Genomic DNA, 19,344 nt, shown 5'->3' with positions numbered 1-19,344 from the left:
TTTCTGAGCCTGCTTGGAACGTTATTATTCCCTTATTTTGTCCTGCTATTATCAATCTCCTGTGAATTTCGTGGAGCTGTTTTCTTTCTCTACCCTGCTGTTTTTCCCTTGCTGCCAATATATGCTTATTTCAATGATTTGAACTGCTGCTTTCCCTTTCTCCTTTTCTGCGCAGCTTTTGCATTGGTTTCAATCTCCAGTTCCTTAGCAGTTGCAAGAACTTTTTTCCTGATTTTCATGTTGGTCTGTAAACCAAAAATACCTCTGATACTGGTGCAATATAGTCATTGAACTCAGGATTGTGATGTCTAGAGTTTAAAAACAACATATGCCACGGAGCGTTGGTGGTATAGTGGTGAGCATAGCTGCCTTCCAAGCAGTTGACCCGGGTTCGATTCCCGGCCAACGCAGTGCTAATATTTATACATTAAGCAAGCTGTAGCTATTCTAACGCAATATGTTAAAAAAAAGAGAAATATCTTGACCAGATTACTCAGCTATTAGATAAATAATAAACAAAGACATAGGCAGGCATCCCAAAAGCCCCGTCTGCGACTTTCTATGTCCTGAAATTTTTATATTTTACAAACAGCAGTCACCACTCACAACTGCTGGTAATAAATGGGCTGCAGGGGTGCAGGCAATGAAACGGCTAAGCCCTTCTGCCCGACCAGCCTTTAGAACTGCAGCATCTCTGCAGTAAAAAGTGTTTCAGGTCAATATCTCTCCCCTGGAAAAAATGTGCGAGACCCACCACCGATAAATGTGGCAAAAGTACCCAACATTTTCTGCATATTTGTGCTCTTACCTGAAAGCAGCACCACCTTGTAGTCATCGCAGGCAACTGCAGCATACAACCAAATTTATCCGAGAGCAAGGTGAAAGAAACCCAAGGGAACAGCCCCTGTCTGCAGCAGGAAGGTTGGCTGCTTCGAATGGACAGAACTTCCAGTCCTAAGTCCACTCACGTCCCAAACGCTCCCAAACACTCAAGCCCTCACCTGGTGCACCTCTGGCTCCCAGGTAAGGCCAAAACCTGAGCATGGTAGCGCAGGATCACAGAGACGGAGCGGGTGGGGGTGCTTCTGTCTTGACAAAGGAGTGACATGGCTAGTGACTGAGAGGGCCTTGACTTTCCCCTATGACTGACTGTGAGAGGGGAAGGCGAAGATTTTCTGCACCCAGCATGCCTTGTGACATTCTTAGGCAAATGAGGTGAGAGCCCTGCCAGAATAGCTCCAGCGATCCCATGCCACTCCTCTGAAGGCTCCTGATCTGCATAACCACAGCATTTTGAGCAGGAAGCAGAGTGGCGCAGCGGAAGCGTGCTGGGCCCATAACCCAGAGGTCGAAGGATCGAAACCATCCTCTGCTAGCATGGATTGATTTTTTTTCTTGTGAGGACCACTCTCTCGTTTCCACGCTGCCAGAGCGGAAAACAGCAGGCTTGTGCCAGCTTTTTGTGGGAAGAGACTGCTCAACTATCGGTCTCTGCTCAAAGTCATGGAGACAGATGGTCAGAGAATCAACCCAACACTTCAAAGGAAATGATGCACAGTTATGACCATTAACGAAAGATGGGACCCTCGCACTTCTTTCTGAGGCTGTTTGGAACGTTATTATTCCCTTTTTTTGTCCTGTTATTATCAATCTCCTGTGAATTTCGTGGAGCTGTTTTCTTTCTCTACCCTGCTGTTTTTCCCTTGCTGCCAATATATGCTTATTTCAATGATTTGAACTGCTGCTTTCCCTTTCTCCTTTTCTGCGCAGCTTTTGCATTGGTTTCAATCTCCAGTTCCTTAGCAGTTGCAAGAACTTTTTTCCTGATTTTCATGTTGGTCTGCAAACCAAAAATACCTCTGATACTGGTGCAATATAGTCATTGAACTCAGGGTTGTGATGTCTAGAGTTAAAAAAAAACATATGGCACGGAGCGTTGGTGGTATAGTGGTGAGCATAGCTGCCTTCCAAGCAGTTGACCCGGGTTCGATTCCCGGCCAACGCAGTGCTAATATTTATACATTAAGCAAGCTGTAGCTATTCTAACGCAATATGTTAAAAAAAAAGAGAAATATCTTGACCAGATTACTCAGCTATTAGATAAATAATAAACAAAGACATAGGCAGGCATCCCAAAATCCCCGTCTGCGACTTTCTATGTCCTGAAATTTTTATATTTTACAAACAGCAGTCACCACTCACAACTGCTGGTAATAAATGGGCTGCAGGGGGGCAGGCAATGAAACGGCTAAGCCCTTCTGCCCGACCAGCCTTTAGAACTGCAGCATCTCTGCAGTAAAAAGTGTTTCAGGTCAATATCTCTCCCCTGGAAAAAATGTGCGAGACCCACCACCGATAAATGTGGCAAAAGTCCCCAACATTTTCTGCATATTTGTGCTCTTACCTGAAAGCAGCACCACCTTGTAGTCATCGCAGGCAACTGCAGCATACAACCAAATTTATCCGAGAGCAAGGTGAAAGAAACCCAAGGGAACAGCCCCTGTCTGCAGCAGGAAGGTTGGCTGCTTTGAATGGACAGAACTTCCAGTCCTAAGTCCACTCACGTCCCGAACGCTCCCAAACGCTCATACCGGGCAAGCCCTCACCTTGTGCACCTCTGGCTCCCAGGTAAGGCCAAAACCTGAGCATGGTAGCGCAGGATCACAGAGAAGGAGCGGGTGGGGGTGCTTCTGTCTTGACAAAGGCGTGACATGGCTAGTGACTGAGAGGGCCTTGACTTTCCCCTATGACTGACTGTGAGAGGGGAAGGCGAAGATTTTCTGCACCCAGCATGCCTTGTGACATTCTTAGGCAAATGAGGTGAGAGCCCTGCCAGAATAGCTCCAGCGATCCCATGCCACTCCTCTGAAGGCTCCTGATCTGCATAACCACAGCATTTTGAACAGGAAGCAGAGTGGCGCAGCGGAAGCGTGCTGGGCCCATAACCCAGAGGTCGATGGATCGAAACCATCCTCTGCTAGCATGGATTGTTTTTTTTTCTTGTGAGGACCACTCTCTCGTTTCCACGCTGCCAGAGCGGAAAACAGCAGGCTTGTGCCAGCTTTTTGTGGGAAGAGACTGCTCAACTATCGGTCTCTGCTCAAAGTCAGGGAGACAGATGGTCAGAGAATCAACCCTACACTTCAAAGGAAATGATGCACAGTTATGACCATTAAAGAAAGATGGGACCCTCGCACTTCTTTCTGAGCCTGCTTGGAACGTTATTATTCCCTTTTTTTGTCCTGCTATTATCAATCTCCTGTGAATTTCGTGGAGCTGTTTTCTTTCTCTACCCTGCTGTTTTTCCCTTGCTGCCAATATATGCTTATTTCAATGATTTGAACTGCTGCTTTCCCTTTCTCCTTTTCTGTGTAGCTTTTGCATTGGTTTCAATCTCCAGTTCCTTAGCAGTTGCAAGAACTTTTTTCCTGATTTTCATGTTGGTCTGTAAACCAAAAATACCTCTGATACTGGTGCAATATAGTCATTGAACTCAGGGTTGTGATGTCTAGAGTTTAAAAAAACATATGCCATGGAGAGTTGGTGGTATAGTGGTGAGCATACCTGCCTTCCAAGCTGTTGACCCGGGTTTGATTCCCGGCCAACGCAGTGCTAATATTTACACATTATGCAAGCGGTAGCTATTCTAACGCAATATGTTAAAAAAAAGAGAAATATCTTGACCAGATTACTCAGCTATTAGATAAATAATAAACAAAGACATAGGCAGGCATCCCAAAAGCCCCGACTGCGACTTTCTATGTCCTGAATTTTTTTAAATATTTTACAAACAGCAGTCACCACTCACAACTGCTGGTAATAAATGGGCTGCAGGGGGGCAGGCAATGAAACGGCTAAGCCCTTCTGCCCGACCAGCCTTTAGAACTGCAGCATCTCTGCAGTAAAAAGTGTTTCAGGTCAATATCTCTCCCCTGGAAAAAATTGTGCGAGACCCACCACCGATAAATGTGGCAAAAGTCCCCAACATTTTCTGCATATTTGTGCTCTTACCTGAAAGCAGCGCCACCTTGTAGTCATCGCAGGCAACTGCAGCATACAACCAAATTTATCCGAGAGCAAGGTGAAAGAAACCCAAGGGGACAGCCCCTGTCTGCAGCAGGAAGGTTGGCTGCTTCGAATGGACAGAACTTCCAGTCCTAAGTCCACTCACGTCCCGAACGCTCCCAAACACTCAAGCCCTCACCTGGTGCACCTCTGGCTCCCAGGTAAGGCCAAAACCTGAGCACGGTAGCGCAGGATCACAGAGAAGGAGCGGGTGGGGGTGCTTCTGTCTTGACAAAGGCGTGACATGGCTAGTGACTGAGAGGGCCTTGATTTTCCCCTATGACTGACTGTGAGAGGGGAAGGCGAAGATTTTCTGCACCCAGCATGCCTTGTGACATTCTTAGGCAAATGAGGTGAGAGCCCTGCAAGAATAGCTCCAGCGATCCCATGCCACTCCTCTGAAGGCTCCTGATCTGCATAACCACAGCATTTTGAGCAGGAAGCAGAGTGGCGCAGCGGAAGCGTGCTGGGCCCATAACCCAGAGGTCGAAGGATCGAAACCATCCTCTGCTAGCATGGATTGATTTTTTTTCTTGTGAGGACCACTCTCTCGTTTCCACGCTGCCAGAGCGGAAAACAGCAGGCTTGTGCCAGCTTTTTGTGGGAAGAGACTGCTCAACTATCGGTCTCTGCTCAAAGTCAGGGAGACAGATGGTCAGAGAATCAACCCTACACTTCAAAGGAAATGATGCACAGTTATGACCATTAACGAAAGATGGGACCCTCGCACTTCTTTCTGAGGCTGCTTGGAACGTTATTATTCCCTTTTTTTGTCCTGTTATTATCAATCTCCTGTGAATTTCGTGGAGCTGTTTTCTTTCTCTACCCTGCTGTTTTTCCCTTGCTGCCAATATATGCTTATTTCAATGATTTGAACTGCTGCTTTCCCTTTCTCCTTTTCTGCGCAGCTTTTGCATTGGTTTCAATCTCCAGTTCCTTAGCAGTTGCAAGAACTTTTTTCCTGATTTTCATGTTGGTCTGTAAACCAAAAATACCTCTGATACTGGTGCAATATAGTCATTGAACTCAGGGTTGTGATGTCTAGAGTTTAAAAAAAACATATGGCACGGAGCGTTGGTGGTATAGTGGTGAGCATAGCTGCCTTCCAAGCAGTTGACCCGGGTTCGATTCCCGGCCAACGCAGTGCTAATATTTATACATTAAGCAAGCTGTAGCTATTCTAACGCAATATGTTAAAAAAAAGAGAAATATCTTGACCAGATTACTCAGCTATTAGATAAATAATAAACAAAGACATAGGCAGGCATCCCAAAAGCCCCGTCTGCGACTTTCTATGTCCTGAAATTTTTATATTTTACAAACAGCAGTCACCACTCACAACTGCTGGTAATATATGGGCTGCAGGGGGGCAGGCAATGAAACGGCTAAGCCCTTCTGCCCAACCAGCCTTTAGAACTGCAGCATCTCTGCAGTAAAAAGTGTTTCAGGTCAATATCTCTCCACTGGAAAAAATGTGCGAGACCCACCACCGATAAATGTGGCAAAAGTCCCCAACATTTTCTGCATATTTGTGCTCTTAACTGAAAGCAGCGCCACCTTGTAGTCATCGCAGGCAACTGCAGCATACAACCAAATTTATCCGAGAGCAAGGTGAAAGAAACCCAAGGGAACAGCCCCTGTCTGCAGCAGGAAGGTTGGCTGCTTCGAATGGACAGAACTTCCAGTCCTAAGTCCACTCACGTCCCAAACGCTCATACCGGGGAAGCCCTCACCGGGTGCACCTCTGGCTCCCAGGTAAGGCCAAAACCTGAGCATGGTAGCGCAGGATCACAGAGAAGGAGCGGGTGGGGGTGCTTCTGTCTTGACAAAGGCGTGACATGGCTAGTGACTGAGAGGGCCTTGACTTTCCCCTATGACTGACTGTGAGAGGGGAAGGCGAAGATTTTCTGCACCCAGCATGCCTTGTGACATTCTTAGGCAAATGAGGTGAGAGCCCTGCCAGAATAGCTCCAGCGATCCCATGCCACTCCTCTGAAGGCTCCTGATCTGCATAACCACAGCATTTTGAACAGGAAGCAGAGTGGCGCAGCGGAAGCGTGCTGGGCCTGTAACCCAGAGGTCGATGGATCGAAACCATCCTCTGCTAGCATGGATTTATTTTTTTTCTTGTGAGGACCACTCTCTCGTTTCCACGCTGCCAGAGCGGAAAACAGCAGGCTTGTGCCAGCTTTTTGTGGGAAGAGACTGCTCAACTATCGGTCTCTGCTCAAAGTCAGGGAGACAGATGGTCAGAGAATCAACCCTACACTTCAAAGGAAATGATGCACGGTTATGACCATTAAAGAAAGATGGGACCCTCGCACTTCTTTCTGAGCCTGCTTGGAACGTTATTATTCCCTTTTTTTGTCCTGCTATTATCAATCTCCTGTGAATTTCGTGGAGCTGTTTTCTTTCTCTACCCTGCTGTATTTCCCTTGCTGCCAAAATATGCTTATTTCAATGATTTGAACTGCTGCTTTCCCTTTCTCCTTTTCTGCGCAGCTTTTGCATTGGTTTCAATCTCCAGTTCCTTAGCAGTTGCAAGAACTTTTTTCCTGATTTTCATGTTGGTCTATAAACCAAAAATACCTCTGATACTGGTGCAATATAGTCATTGAACTCAGGGTTGTGATGTCTAGAGTTTAAAAAAAACATATGCCACGGAGCGTTGGTGGTATAGTGGTGAGCATAGCTGCCTTCCAAGCAGTTGACCTGGGTTCGATTCCCGGCCAACGCAGTGCTAATATTTATACATTAAGCAAGCTGTAGCTATTCTAACGCAATATGTTAAAAAAAAGATAAATATCTTGACCAGATTACTCAGCTATTAGATAAATAATAAACAAAGACATAGGCAGGCATCCCAAAAGCCCCGTCTGCGACTTTCTATGTCCTGAAATTTTTATATTTTACAAACAGCAGTCACCACTCACAACTGCTGGTAATAAATGGGCTGCAGGGGGGCAGGCAATGAAACGGCTAAGCCCTTCTGCCCGACCAGCCTTTAGAACTGCAGCATCTCTGCAGTAAAAAGTGTTTCAGGTCAATATCTCTCCCCTGGAAAAAATGTGCGAGACCCACCACCGATAAATGTGGCAAAAGTCCCCAATATTTTCTGCATATTTGTGCTCTTACCTGAAAGCAGCGCCACCTTGTAGTCATCGCAGGCAACTGCAGCATACAACCAAATTTATCCAAGAGCAAGGTGAAAGAAACCCAAGGGAACAGCCCCTGTCTGCAGCAGGAAGGTTGGCTGCTTCTAATGGACAGAACTTCCAGTCCTAAGTCCACTCACGTCCCGAACGCTCATACCGGGCAAGCCCTCGCCGGGTGCACCTCTGGCTCCCAGGTAAGGCAAAAACCTGAGCATGGTAGCGCAGGATCACAGAGAAGGAGCGGGTGGGGGTGCTTCTGTCTTGACAAAGGCGTGACATGGCTAGTGACTGAGAGGGCCTTGACTTTCCCCTATGACTGACTGTGAGAGGGGAAGGCGAAGATTTTCTGCACCCAGAATGCCTTGTGACATTCTTAGGCAAATGAGGTGAGAGCCCTGCCAGAATAGCTCCAGCGATCCCATGCCACTCCTCTGAAGGCTCCTGATCTGCATAACCACAGCATTTTGAACAGGAAGCAGAGTGGCGCAGCGGAAGCGTGCTGGGCCCATAACCCAGAGGTCGATGGATCGAAACCATCCTCTGCTAGCATGGATTGATTTTTTTTCTTGTGAGGACCACTCTCTCGTTTCCACGCTGCCAGAGCGGAAAACAGCAGGCTTGTGCCAGCTTTTTGTGGGAAGAGACTGCTCAACTATCGGTCTCTGCTCAAAGTCAGGGAGACAGATGGTCAGAGAATCAACCCTACACTTCAAAGGAAATGATGCACAGTTATGACCATTAAAGAAAGATGGGACCCTCGCACTTCTTTCTGAGCCTGCTTGGAACGTTATTATTCCCTTTTTTTGTCCTGCTATTATCAATCTCCTGTGAATTTCGTGGAGCTGTTTTCTTTCTCTACCCTGCTGTTTTTCCCTTGCTGCCAATATATGCTTATTTCAATGATTTGAACTGCTGCTTTCCCTTTCTCCTTTTCTGCGCAGCTTTTGCATTGGTTTCAATCTCCAGTTCCTTAGCAGTTGCAAGAACTTTTTTCCTGATTTTCATGTTGGTCTGTAAACCAAAAATACCTCTGATACTGGTGCAATATAGTCATTGAACTCAGGGTTGTGATGTCTAGAGTTTAAAAAAAACATATGCCCCGGAGCGTTGGTGGTATAGTGGTGAGCATAGCTGCCTTCCAAGCAGTTGACCCGGGTTTGATTCCCGGCCAACGCAGTGCTAATATTTATACATTAAGCAAGCTGTAGCTATTCCAGCGCAATATGTTAAAAAAAAGAGAAATATCTTGACCAGATTACTCAGCTATTAGATAAATAATAAACAAAGACATAGGCAGGCATCCCAAAAGCTCAGTCTGCGACTTTCTATGTCCTGAAATTTTTATATTTTACAAACAGCAGTCACCACTCACAACTGCTGGTAATAAATGGGCTGCAGGGGGGCAGGCAATGAAACGGCTAAGCCCTTCTGCCCGACCAGCCTTTACCTCAGCATCTCTGCAGTAAAAAGTGTTTCAGGTCAATATCTCTCCCCTGGAAAAAATGTGCGAGACCCACCACCGATAAATGTGGCAAAAGTCCCCAACATTTTCTGCATATTTGTGCTCTTACCTGAAAGCAGCGCCACCTTGTAGTCATCGCAGGCAACTGCAGCATACAACCAAATTTATCCGAGAGCAAGGTGAAAGAAACCCAAGGGAACAGCCCCTGTCTGCAACAGGAAGGTTGGCTGCTTCGAATGGACAGAACTTCCAGTCCTAAGTCCACTCACGTCCCGAACGCTCATACCGGGCAAGCCCTCACCGGGTGCACCTCTGGCTCCCAGGTAAGGCCAAAACCTGAGCATGGTAGCGCAGGATCACAGAGAAGGAGCGGGTGGGGGTGCTTCTGTCTTGACAAAGGCGTGACATGGCTAGTGACTGAGAGGGCCTTGACTTTCCCCTATGACTGACTGTGAGAGGGGAAGGCAAAGATTTTCTGCACCCAGCATGCCTTGTGACATTCTTAGGCAAATGAGGTGAGAGCCCTGCCAGAATAGCTCCAGCGATCCCATGCCACTCCTCTGAAGGCTCCTGATCTGCATAACCACAGCATTTTGAACAGGAAGCAGAGTGGCGCAGCGGAAGCGTGCTGGGCCCATAACCCAGAGGTCGATGGATCGAAACCATCCTCTGCTAGCATGGATTGATTTTTTTTCTTGTGAGGACCACTCTCTCGTTTCCACGCTGCCAGAGCGGAAAACAGCAGGCTTTTGCCAGCTTTTTGTGGGAAGAGACTGCTCAACTATCAGTCTCTGCTCAAAGTCAGGGAGACAGATGGTCAGAGAATCAACCCTACACTTCAAAGGAAATGATGCACAGTTATGACCATTAAAGAAAGATGGGACCCTCGCACTTCTTTCTGAGCCTGCTTGGAACGTTATTATTCCCTTTTTTTGTCCTGCTATTATCAATCTCCTGTGAATTTCGTGGAGCTGTTTTCTTTCTCTACCCTGCTGTTTTTCCCTTGCTGCCAATATATGCTTATTTCAATGAGTTGAACTGCTGCTTTCCCTTTCTCCTTTTCTGCGCAGCTTTTGCATTGGTTTCAATCTCCAGTTCCTTAGCAGTTGCAAGAACTTTTTTCCTGATTTTCATGTTGGTCTGTAAACCAAAAATACCTCTGATACTGGTGCAATATAGTCATTGAACTCAGGGTTGTGATGTCTAGAGTTTAAAAAAACATATGCCATGGAGCGTTGGTGGTATAGTGGTGAGCATAGCTGCCTTCCAAGCAGTTGACCCGGGTTTGATTCCCGGCCAACGCAGTGCTAATATTTATACATTAAGCAAGCTGTAGCTATTCTAACGCAATATGTTAAAAAAAAGATAAATATCTTGACCAGATTACTCAGCTATTAGATAAATAATAAACAAAGACATAGGCAGGCATCCCAAAGGCCCCGTCTGCGACTTTCTATGTCCTGAAATTTTTATATTTTACAAACAGTAGTCACCACTCACAACTGCTGGTAATAAATGGGCTGCAGGGGGGCAGGCAATGAAACGGCTAAGCCCTTCTGCCCGACCAGCCTTTAGAACTGCAGCATCTCTGCAGTAAAAAGTGTTTCAGGTCAATATCTCTCCCCTGGAAAAAATGTGCGAGACCCACCACCGATAAATGTGGCAAAAGTCCCCAACATTTTCTGCATATTTGTGCTCTTACCTGAAAGCAGCGCCACCTTGTAGTCATCGCAGGCAACTGCAGCATACAACCAAATTTATCCGAGAGCAAGGTGAAAGAAACCCAAGGGAACAGCCCCTGTCTGCAGCAGGAAGGTTGGCTGCTTCGAATGGACAGAACTTCCAGTCCTAAGTCCACTCACGTCCCAAACGCTCCCACCGGGCAAGCCCTCACCGGGTGCACCTCTGGCTCCCAGGTAAGGCCAAAACCTGAGCATGGTAGCGCAGGATCACAGAGAAGGAGCGTGTGGGGGTGCTTCTGTCTTGACAAAGGCGTGACATGGCTAGTGACTGAGAGGGCCTTGACTTTCCCCTATGACTGACTGTGAGAGGGGAAGGCGAAGATTTTCTGCACCCAGCATGCCTTGTGACATTCTTAGGCAAATGAGGTGAGAGCCCTGCCAGAATAGCTCCAGCGATCCCATGCCACTCCTCTGAAGGCTCCTGATCTGCATAACCACAGCATTTTGAACAGGAAGCAGAGTGGCGCAGCGGAAGCGTGCTGGGCCCATAAGCCAGAGGTCGATGGATCGAAACCACCCTCTGATAGCATGGATTGATTTTTTTTCTTGTGAGGACCACTCTCTCGTTTCCACGCTGCCAGAGCAGAAAACAGCAGGCTTGTGCCAGCTTTTTGTGGGAAGAGACTTCTCAACTATCGGTCTCTGCTCAAAGTCAGGGAGACAGATGGTCAGAGAATCAACCCTACACTTCAAAGGAAATGATGCACAGTTATGACCATTAAAGAAAGATGGGACCCTCGCACTTCTTTCTGAGCCTGCTTGGAACGTTATTATTCCCTTATTTTGTCCTGCTATTATCAATCTCCTGTGAATTTCGTGGAGCTGTTTTCTTTCTCTACCCTGCTGTTTTTCCCTTGCTGCCAATATATGCTTATTTCAATGATTTGAACTGCTGCTTTCCCTTTCTCCTTTTCTGCGCAGCTTTTGCATTGGTTTCAATCTCCAGTTCCTTAGCAGTTGCAAGAACTTTTTTCCTGATTTTCATGTTGGTCTGTAAACCAAAAATACATCTGATACTGGTGCAATATAGTAATTGAACTCAGGGTTGTGATGTCTAGAGTTTAAAAAAAACATATGCCACGGACCGTTGGTGGTATAGTGGTGAGCATAGCTGCCTTCCAAGCAGTTGACCCGGGTTCGATTCCCGGCCAACGCAGTGCTAATATTTATACATTAAGCAAGCTGTAGCTATTCTAACGCAATATGTTAAAAAAAAGAGAAATATCTTGACCAGATTACTCAGCTATTAGATAAATAATAAACAAAGACATAGGCAGGCATCCCAAAAGCCCCGTCTGCGACTTTCTATGTCCTGAAATTTTTATATTTTACAAACAGCAGTCACCACTCACAACTGCTGGTAATAAATGGGCTGCAGGGGGGCAGGCAATGAAACGGCTAAGCCCTTCTGCCCGACCAGCCTTTAGAACTGCAGCATCTCTGCAGTAAAAAGTGTTTCAGGTCAATATCTCTCCCCTGGAAAAAATGTGCGAGACCCACCACCGATAAATGTGGCAAAAGTCCCCAACATTTTCTGCATATTTGTGCTCTTACCTGAAAGCAGCGCCACCTTGTAGTCATCGCAGGCAACTGCAGCATACAACCAAATTTATCCGAGAGCAAGGTGAAAGAAACCCAAGGGAACAGCCCCTGTCTGCAGCAGGAAGGTTGGCTGCTTCGAATGGACAGAACTTCCAGTCCTAAGTCCACTCACGTCCCGAACGCTCATACCGGGCAAGCCCTCACCGGGTGCACCTCTGGCTCCCAGGTAAGGCCAAAACCTGAGCATGGTAGCGCAGGATCACAGAGAAGGAGCGGGTGGGGGTGCTTCTGTCTTGACAAAGGCGTGACATGGCTAGTGACTGAGAGGGCCTTGACTTTCCCCTATGACTGACTGTGAGAGGGGAAGGCGAAGATTTTCTGCACCCAGCATGCCTTGTGACATTCTTAGGCAAATGAGGTGAGAGCCCTGCCAGAATAGCTCCAGCGATCCCATGCCACTCCTCTGAAGGCTCCTGATCTGCATAACCACAGCATTTTGAACAGGAAGCAGAGTGGCTCAGCGGAAGCGTGCTGGGCCCATAACCCAGAGGTCGATGGATCGAAACCATCCTCTGCTAGCATGGATTGATTTTTTTTCTTGTGAGGACCACTCTCTCGTTTCCACGCTGCCAGAGCGGAAAACAGCAGGCTTGTGCCAGCTTTTTGTGGGAAGAGACTGCTCAACTATCAGTCTCTGCTCAAAGTCAGGGAGACAGATGGTCAGAGAATCAACCCTACACTTCAAAGGAAATGATGCACAGTTATGACCATTAAAGAAAGATGGGACCCTCGCACTTCTTTCTGAGCCTGCTTGGAACGTTATTATTCCCTTTTTTTGTCCTGCTATTATCAATCTCCTGTGAATTTCGTGGAGCTGTTTTCTTTCTCTACCCTGCTGTTTTTCCCTTGCTGCCAATATATGCTTATTTCAATGATTTGAACTGCTGCTTTCCCTTTCTCCTTTTCTGCGCAGCTTTTGCATTGGTTTCAATCTCCAGTTCCTTAGCAGTTGCAAGAACTTTTTTCCTGATTTTCATGTTGGTCTGTAAACCAAAAATACCTCTGATACTGGTGCAATATAGTCATTGAACTCAGGGTTGTGATGTCTAGAGTTTAAAAAAAACATATTCCACGGAGCGTTGGTGGTATAGTGGTGAGCATAGCTGCCTTCCAGGCAGTTGACCCGGGTTCGATTCCTGGCGAACGCAGTGCTAATATTTATACATTAAGCAAGCTGTAGCTATTCTAACGCAATATGTTAAAAAAAAGATAAATATCTTGACCAGATTACTCAGCTATTAGATAAATAATAAACAAAGACATAGGCAGGCATCCCAAAAGCCCCGTCTGCGACTTTCTATGTCCTGAAATTTTTATATTTTACAAACAGCAGTCACCACTCACAACTGCTGGTAATAAATGGGCTGCAGGGGGGCAGGCAATGAAACGGCTAAGCCCTTCTGCCCGACCAGCCTTTAGAACTGCAGCATCTCTGCAGTAAAAAGTGTTTCAGGTCAATATCTCTCCCCTGGAAAAAATGTGCGAGACCCACCACTGATAAATGTGGCAAAAGTCCCCAACATTTTCTGCATATTTGTGCTCTTACCTGAAAGCAGCGCCACCTTGTAGTCATCGCAGGCAACTGCAGCATACAACCAAATTTATCCGAGAGCAAGGTGAAAGAAACCCAAGGGAACAGCCCCTGTCTGCAGCAGGAAGGTTGGCTGCTTCGAATGGACAGAACTTCCAGTCCTAAGTCCACTCACGTCCCGAGCGCTCGCCCTCACCGGGTGCACCTCTGGCTCCCAGGTAAGGCCAAAACCTGAGCATGGTAGCGCAGGATCACAGAGAAGGAGCGGGTGGGGGTGCTTCTGTCTTGACAAAGGCGTGACATGGCTAGTGACTGAGAGGGCCTTGACTTTCCCCTATGACTGACTGTGAGAGGGGAAGGCGAAGATTTTCTGCACCCAGCATGCCTTGTGACATTCTTAGGCAAATGAGGTGAGAGCCCTGCCAGAATAGCTCCAGCGATCCCATGCCACTCCTCTGAAGGCTCCTGATCTGCATAACCACAGCATTTTGAACAGGAAGCAGAGTGGCGCAGCGGAAGCGTGCTGGGCCCATAACCCAGAGGTCGATGGATCGAAACCATCCTCTGCTAGCATGGATTGATTTTTTTTCTTGTGAGGACCACTCTCTCGTTTCCACGCTGCCAGAGCAGAAAACAGCAGGCTTGTGCCAGCTTTTTGTGGGAAGAGACTGCTCAACTATCGGTCTCTGCTCAAAGTCAGGGAGACAGATGGTCAGAGAATCAACCCTACACTTCAAAGGAAATGATGCACAGTTATGACCATTAAAGAAAGATGGGACCCTCGCACTTCTTTCTGAGCCTGCTTGGAACGTTATTATTCCCTTTTTTTGTCCTGCTATTATCAATCTCCTGTGAATTTCGTGGAGCTGTTTTCTTTCTCTACCCTGCTGTTTTTCACACGCTGCCAATATATGCTTATTTCAATGATTTGAACTGCTGCTTTCCCTTTCTCCTTTTCTGCGCAGCTTTTGCATTGGTTTCAATCTCCAGTTCCTTAGCAGTTGCAAGAACTTTTTTCCTGATTTTCATGTTGGTCTGTAAACCAAAAATACCTCTGATACTGGTGCAATATAGTCATTGAACTCAGGGTTGTGATGTCTAGAGTTTAAAAAAAACATATGACAAGGAGCGTTGGTGGTATAGTGGTAAGCATAGCTGCCTTCCAAGCAGTTGACCTGGGTTCGATTCCCGGCCAAAGCAGAGCTAATATTTATACATTAAGCAAGCTGTAGCTATTCTAACGCAATATGTTAAAAAAAAGAGAAATATCTTGACCAGATTACTCAGCTATTAGATAAATAATAAACAAAGACATAGGCAGGCATCCCAAAAGCCCCGTCTGCGACTTTCCATGTCCTGAAATTTTTATATTTTACAAACAGCAGTCACCACTCACAACTGCTGGTAATAAATGGGCTGCAGGGGGGCAGGCAATGAAACGGCTAAGCCCTTCTGCCCGACCAGCCTTTAGAACTGCAGCATCTCTGCAGTAAAAAGTGTTTCAGGTCAATATCTCTCCCCTGGAAAAAATGTGCGAGACCCACCACCGATAAATGTGGCAAAAGTCCCCAACATTTTCTGCATATTTGTGCTCTTACCTGAAAGCAGCGCCACCTTGTAGTCATCGCAGGCAACTGCAGCATACAACCAAATTTATCAGAGAGCAAGGTGAAAAAAAACCAAGGGAACAGCCCCTGTCTGCAGCAGGAAGGTTGGCTGCTTCGAATGGACAGAACTTCCAGTCCTAAATCCACTCACGTCCCGAACGCTCATACCAGGCAAGCCGTCACCTGGTGCACCTCTGGCTCCCAGGTAAGGCCAAAACCTGAGCATGGTAGCGCAGGATCACAGAGAAGGAGCGGTGGGGGTGCTTCTGTCTTGACAAAGGCGTGACATGGCTAGTGACTGAGAGGGCCTTGACTTTCGCCTATGACTGACTGTGAGAGGGGAAGGCGAAGATTTTCTGCACCCAGCATGCCTTGTGACATTCTTAGGCAAATGAGGTGAGAGCCCTGCCAGAATAGCTCCAGCGATCCCATGCCACTCCTCTGAAGGCTCCTGATCTGCATAACCACAGCATTTTGAGCAGGAAGCAGAGTGGCGCAGCGGAAGCGTGCTGGGCCCATAACCCAGAGGTCGATGGATCAAAACCATCCTCTGCTAGCATGGATTGATTTTTTTTCTTGTGAGGACCACTCTCTCGTTTCCACGCTGCCAGAGCGGAAAAAAGCAGGCTTGTGCCAGCTTTTTGTGGGAAGAGACTGCTCAACTATCGGTCTCTGCTCAAAGTCAGGGAGACAGATGGTCAGAGAATCAACCCTACACTTCAAAGGAAATGATGCACAGTTATGACCATTAACGAAAGATGGGACCCTCGCACTTCTTTCTGAGGCTGCTTGGAACGTTATTATTCCCTTTTTTTGTCCTGCTATTATCAATCTCCTGTGAATTTAGTGGAGCTGTTTTCTTTCTCTACCCTGCTGTTTTTCCCTTGCTGCCAATATATGCTTATTTCAATGATTTGAACTGCTGCTTTCCCTTTCTCCTTTTCTGCGCAGCTTTTGCATTGGTTTCAATCTCCAGTTCCTTAGCAGTTGCAAGAACTTTTTTACTGATTTTCATGTTGGTCTGTAAACCAAAAATACCTCTGATACTGGTGCAATATAGTCAGTGAACTCAGGATTGTGATGTCTAGAGGTTTAAAAAAAACATATGCCACGGAGCGTTGGTGGTATAGTGGTGAGCATAGCTGCCTTCCAAGCAGTTGACCCGGGTTCGATTCCCAGCCAACGCAGTGCTAATATTTATACATTAAGCAAGCTGTAGCTATTCTAACGCAATATGTTAAAAAAAAGAGAAATATCTTGACCAGATTACTCAGCTATTAGATAAATAATAAACAAAGACATAGGCAGGCATCACAAAAGCCCCGTCTGCGACTTTCTATGTCCTGAAATTTTTATATTTTACAAACAGCAGTCACCACTCACAACTGCTGGTAATAAATGGGCTGCAGGGGGGCAGGCAATGAAACGGCTAAGCCCTTCTGCCCGACCAGCCTTTAGAACTGCAGCATCTCTGCAGTAAAAAGTGTTTCAGGTCAATATCTCTCCCCTGGAAAAAATGTGCGAGACCCACCACCGATAAATGTGGCAAAAGTCCCCAACATTTTCTGCATATTTGTGCTCTTACCTGAAAGCAGCGCCACCTTGTAGTCATCGCAGGCAACTGCAGCATACAACCAAATTTATCCGAGAGCAAGGTGAAAGAAACCCAAGGGAACAGCCCCTGTCTGCAGCAGGAAGGTTGGCTGCTTCGAATGGACAGAACTTCCAGTCCTAAGTCCACTCACGTCCCGAACGCTCATACCGGGCAAGCCCTCACCGGGTGCACCTCTGGCTCCCAGGTAAGGCCAAAACCTGAGCATGGTAGCGCAGGATCACAGAGAAGGAGCGGGTGGGGGTGCTTCTGTCTTGACAAAGGCGTGACATGGCTAGTGACTGAGAGGGCCTTGACTTTCCCCTATGACTGACTGTGAGAGGGGAAGGCAAAGATTTTCTGCACCCAGCATGCCTTGTGACATTCTTAGGCAAATGAGGTGAGAGCCCTGCCAGAATAGCTCCAGCGATCCCATGCCACTCCTCTGAAGGCTCCTGATCTGCATAACCACAGCATTTTGAACAGGAAGCAGAGTGGCGCAGCGGAAGTGTGCTAGGCCCATAACCCAGAGGTCGATGGATCGAAACCATTCTCTGCTAGCATGGATTGATTGTTTTTCTTGTGAGGACCACTCTCTCGTTTCCACGCTGCCAGAGCGGAAAACAGCAGGCTTGTTCCAGCTTTTTGTGGGAAGAGACTGCTCAACTATCGGTCTCTGCTCAAAGTCAGGGAGACAGATGGTCAGAGAATCAACCCTACACTTCAAAGGAAATGATGCACAGTTATGACCATTAACGAAAGATGGGACCCTCGCACTTCTTTCTGAGCCTGCTTGGAACGTTATTATTCCCTTTTTTTGTCCTGCTATTATCAATCTCCTGTGAATTTCGTGGAGCTGTTTTCTTTCTCTACCCTGCTGTTTTTCCCTTGCTGCCAATATATGCTTATTTCAATGATTTGAACTGCTGCTTTCCCTTTCTCCTTTTCTGCGCAGCTTTTGCATTGGTTTCAATCTCCAGTTCCTTAGCAGTTGCAAGAACTTTTTTCCTGATTTTCATGTTGGTCTGTACACCAAAAATACCTCTGATACTGGTGCAATATAGTCATTGAACTCAGGGTTGTGATGTCTAGAGTTTAAAAAAAACATATGCCACGGAGTGTTGGTGGTATAGTGGTGAGCATAGCTGCCTTCCAAGCAGTTGACCCGGGTTCGATTCCCGGCCAACACAGTGCTAATATTTATACATTAAGCAAGCTGTAGCTATTCTAACGCAATATGTTAAAAAAAAGAGAAATATCTTGACCAGATTACTCAGCTATTAGATAAATAATAAACAAAGACATATGCAGGCATCCCAAAAGCCCCGTCTGCGACTTTCTATGTCCTGAAATTTTTATATTTTACAAACAGCAGTCACCACTCACAACTGCTGGTAATAAATGGGCTGCAGGGGGGCAGGCAATGAAACGGCTAAGCCCTTCTGCCCGACCAGCCTTTAGAACTGCAGCATCTCTGCAGTAAAAAGTGTTTCAGGTCAATATCTCTCCCATGGAAAAAATGTGCGAGACCCACCACCGATAAATGTGGCAAAAGTCCCCAACATTTTCTGCATATTTGTGCTCTTACCTGAAAGCAGCGCCACCTTGTAGTCATCGCAGGCAACTGCAGCATACAACCAAATTTATCCGAGAGCAAGGTGAAAGAAACCCAAGGGGACAGCCCCTGTCTGCAGCAGGAAGGTTGGCTGCTTCGAATGGAAAGAACTTCCAGTCCTAAGTCCACTCACGTCCCGAACGCTCCCAAACGCTCATACCCGGCAAGCCCTCACCGGGTGCACCTCTGGCTCCCAGGTAAGGCCAAAACCTGAGCATTGTAGCGCAGGATCACAGAGAAGGAGCGGGTGGGGGTGCTTCTGTCTTGACAAAGGCGTGACATGGCTAGTGACTGAGAGGGCCTTGACTTTCCCCTATGACTGACTGTGAGAGGGGAAGGCGAAGATTTTCTGCACCCAGCATGCCTTGTGACATTCTTAGGCAAATGAGGTGAGAGCCCTGCCAGAATAGCTCCAGCGATCCCATGCCACTCCTCTGAAGGCTCCTGATCTGCATAACCACAGCATTTTGAACAGGAAGCAGAGTGGCGCAGCGGAAGCGTGCTGGGCCCATAACCCAGAGGTCGATGGATCGAAACCATCCTCTGCTAGCATGGATTGATTTTTTTTCTTGTGAGGACCACTCTCTCGTTTCCACGCTGCCAGAGCGGAAAACAGCAGGCTTGTGCCAGCTTTTTGTGGGAAGAGACTGCTCAACTATCGGTCTCTGCTCAAAGTCAGGGAGACAGATGGTCAGAGAATCAACCCTACACTTCAAAGGAAATGATGCACAGTTATGACCATTAAAGAAAGATGGGACCCTCGCACTTCTTTCTGAGCCTGCTTGGAACGTTATTATTCCCTTTTTTTGTCCTGCTATTATCAATCTCCTGTGAATTTCGTGGAGCTGTTTTCTTTCTCTACCCTGCTGTTTTTCCCTTGCTGCCAATATATGCTTATTTCAATGATTTGAACTGCTGCTTTCCCTTTCTCCTTTTCTGCGCAGCTTTTGCATTGGTTTCAATCTCCAGTTCCT

General features: G+C 46.8%; 6 non-coding genes across 6 annotated transcripts; all 6 read left to right on the top strand.

Moving 5' to 3' along the window:
- Positions 1 to 338: 338 nt before the first annotated feature.
- Positions 339 to 410, top strand: TRNAG-UCC (transfer RNA glycine (anticodon UCC)). Its single transcript has one exon. It is a non-coding gene; the product is annotated as a tRNA-Gly (tRNA).
- Positions 411 to 1,933: 1,523 nt separating this feature from the next.
- TRNAG-UCC (transfer RNA glycine (anticodon UCC)) lies at positions 1,934 to 2,005 on the top strand. The gene has a single exon. It is a non-coding gene; the product is annotated as a tRNA-Gly (tRNA).
- Positions 2,006 to 5,136: 3,131 nt separating this feature from the next.
- On the top strand, positions 5,137 to 5,208 carry TRNAG-UCC (transfer RNA glycine (anticodon UCC)). The gene has a single exon. It is a non-coding gene; the product is annotated as a tRNA-Gly (tRNA).
- An 892-nt stretch (positions 5,209 to 6,100) lies between these two features.
- Positions 6,101 to 6,172, top strand: TRNAT-UGU (transfer RNA threonine (anticodon UGU)). Its single transcript has one exon. It is a non-coding gene; the product is annotated as a tRNA-Thr (tRNA).
- Positions 6,173 to 6,730: 558 nt separating this feature from the next.
- Positions 6,731 to 6,802, top strand: TRNAG-UCC (transfer RNA glycine (anticodon UCC)). The gene has a single exon. It is a non-coding gene; the product is annotated as a tRNA-Gly (tRNA).
- Positions 6,803 to 17,873: 11,071 nt separating this feature from the next.
- TRNAG-UCC (transfer RNA glycine (anticodon UCC)) lies at positions 17,874 to 17,945 on the top strand. The gene has a single exon. It is a non-coding gene; the product is annotated as a tRNA-Gly (tRNA).
- The last annotated feature ends 1,399 nt before the right edge of the window (positions 17,946 to 19,344 follow it).

This window comes from Pleurodeles waltl, unplaced genomic scaffold (assembly GCF_031143425.1).
Source record: "Pleurodeles waltl isolate 20211129_DDA unplaced genomic scaffold, aPleWal1.hap1.20221129 scaffold_69, whole genome shotgun sequence".
NCBI classification, from domain to species: domain Eukaryota; kingdom Metazoa; phylum Chordata; class Amphibia; order Caudata; family Salamandridae; genus Pleurodeles; species Pleurodeles waltl.
This window is presented reverse-complemented; position numbering and strand designations above follow the sequence as displayed.